Raw genomic sequence first — 2,757 nt, forward strand, 5'->3', positions numbered from 1 at the left:
TGTCAGCCTGCTTATTTAACTTATATGCAGATTGCATCATGAGAAATACCAGGTGGATAAAGCACAAGCTGGAATCAAGATTGCCAGGAGAAATACCAATAACCTCAGATATGCAGATGATACCACCCTTATGGCAGAAAGCGAAGAGGAACTAAAAAGCCTCTTGATGAAGGTAAAAGAGGAGAGTGAAAAAGTTGGCTTAAAGCTCAACCTTCAGAAAACTAAGATCATGGTATCTGGTCCCATCACTTCATGGCAAATATATGGGGAAACAATGAAAATAGTGACAGACTTTATTCTCTTGGACTCCAAAATCACTGCAGATGGTGACTGTAGACACAAAATTAAAAGATGATTGCTCCTTGGAAGAAAAGCTATGACCAACCTAGACCGCATATTAAAAGGCAGAGACATTACTTTGCCAACAAAGATCTGTCTAGTCAAAGCTATGGTTTTTCTAGTAGTCATGTATGGATGTGAGAGTTGGACCATAAAGAAGGCCGAATGCCAAAGAATTGATGGTTTTGAAATGTAGTCTTGGAGAAGACTCTTGAGAGTCCCTTGGACTGCAAGGTGATCAAACCAGTCAATCCTAAAGGAAATCAACCCTGAATATACATTGGAAGGATTGATGCTGAAGCTGAAACTCCAAAACTTTACCCAAGTGATGTGAAGAGCTGACTTATTAGTAAAGACCCTGATCCTGGGACAGATTGAAGGAGAAGGGAATGACAGAGGATGAGATGGTTGGATGGCATCACTGATTGAATGGACATGAGTTTGAACAAGCTCTAGGAGATGGTAAAGGACAGGGAAGCCTGGCATGTTGCAGCCTATGGGGTTGCAAAGATTTGGGCCCTATTGAGCAACTGAATGACAACATACTCTATTTAAAGTTATTACAAAATAATGGCAATATTTACCTGTGCTGTGGGATATATCCTTGTTGCTTATTTATTTTATACATAGTAGCTTGTATCTCTTAATCCCATACCCTTGTCCTGTTCCTCCCCTCTACCCTCTCCCAACTGGTGATCACTAGTTTGTTCTCTCTGTGAATTTGTTTCTGTTTTGTTAGATTCACTTGTTAGTTTTAAGATTCCATTATAACATATCTTGCTTTAATTTGTTCTTTAATTGCAAGACTAAACATTTAAATCACATATTGGCTCTCTTTATATTTCTGTTCCAGTAATTTGCTTCTTTTTTGCTTCTTTTTCTCTTTTTAAAAACAATTGATTGAAGAATCCTATTGTTGATTTGCAATGTCTTTTAATATGAAGGATGTTAACCCATTGTCTATCATCCTTGGCAAATATTTTTATAATTTTTTTTGTACTTTAAGTTTGTTTATAGTCCATTTCTTTTCCTTGCAGGAGTTCTAATATTTTATTTATTTATGTATTATCAGTCTATTTCTTTAAAGCTTCTTCTACACTTTAAGATTTTTTCTTAAAAAATTCAACAGTATTTTTTCTAGTAGCTTTACTTTTATGTTAAGGTGTTTGATCTACTGAAACTGGAGGACTGCCCTTGGTGATGGTGGTTGCTACTAAGCAGCTCTTCTCAGTCCATACTCGCCAGCCTCAGCACTCGGCGCACTTCCTGGAGGATCTGCTCCTGGTTCTTCACGGAGCAGAGCACCAGGGTGCAGACCACCACGTCCATGGAGCCTGTGGCCACCTGGTGCATGTTCTCCCTGGCAGCCACTATGAAGCGCTCAAACTGCAGGTGTCGGCCTGGGCAATGCACTTGATCAAGAACTTCTCAAAGGGGGTTGGGATCAACACAGGTCACCTGACATCCAGAGGGGTAGAACTTGAAGTTGGCCCCTGTGCCACAGCCCAGCTCCAGCAGCGAGAGCTTCCCAGAGGGGCCCATGAACTCCCGCAGGTTGCTGAAGAGCTCCCGCTTCTTGCTCGCCATCTGTTCATTATACATCACAGTGAACCTCGCCAGGAAGTAGGGGAACCACTGTTTGCATATCCAGTTCCACAAGCCCAGAAAGTCCAGCAGGTACATGGGAAATGCCAGGATGCAGATGGCCAGCCAGAGGATTAAAATGGTGGGCGCCATCACTCAGAAGAGAAGAAAACAGATCAACAGTTAGAGATCTGACTCCTTTAATTGCGGGAAATACGTTTCTGGCCACACTCCAGAGCCAGTCAGCTGCAGAGGAAAGAAGAACTGGCTGTGCTGGAAATACACAGCTGAAGTCAGATATCGGGCAAGAGACCTGTTTCATCCAATTAATAGATGTTTGGCAGAAGTTGCCTCATGGCTTATTTTTCATGAAGTGAAATGAGAAGGTTCCCAGCTTTTCCTTAGAAGGAAAGCCGATTACAACCCCTTATTCCTGCTTGGAGACTATTGCTGCAGTTTTAAATGCAGAGTGTACTCACAGCTTGCCTGTTTTCTGATGACCTCTCCTAAGAAAATGATCTGTGGGTGGAGCCTGGCTAAAACCCACACCAGCAAGCCAATGCCAAAGCCCAATTATTGCTACATGCCCCTTCCTACTTTCGTTCCATCTCCCCCCCTCTCTGCATCGGTTTTTTAAAAAAGAAGTGAAAGCACGTGCCTCTCTGGTCACAGTTAGCAAGACTTTTCCCTTTTGCATCTCGGCAGAGTCTCTTGGCCAAGATTATTATTATTATAATCCGAAAATGGGATTATTTTTAAGTCACCGTTTTGGGCTGCCTATCTTTTAAAGGGCAAGTTTCACCTTCAGACTGTGCCAAACCACTTCATTACTGG

General features: G+C 42.1%; 1 pseudogene; it reads right to left on the minus strand.

The window, feature by feature from the left end:
* Positions 1-1,566: 1,566 nt before the first annotated feature.
* LOC122686115 lies at positions 1,567-2,076 on the minus strand (annotated as a pseudogene).
* Positions 2,077-2,757: the final 681 nt, after the last annotated feature.

The sequence above is a fragment of the Cervus elaphus genome, chromosome 3 (assembly GCF_910594005.1).
Source record: "Cervus elaphus chromosome 3, mCerEla1.1, whole genome shotgun sequence".
NCBI classification, from domain to species: Eukaryota; Metazoa; Chordata; class Mammalia; order Artiodactyla; family Cervidae; genus Cervus; species Cervus elaphus.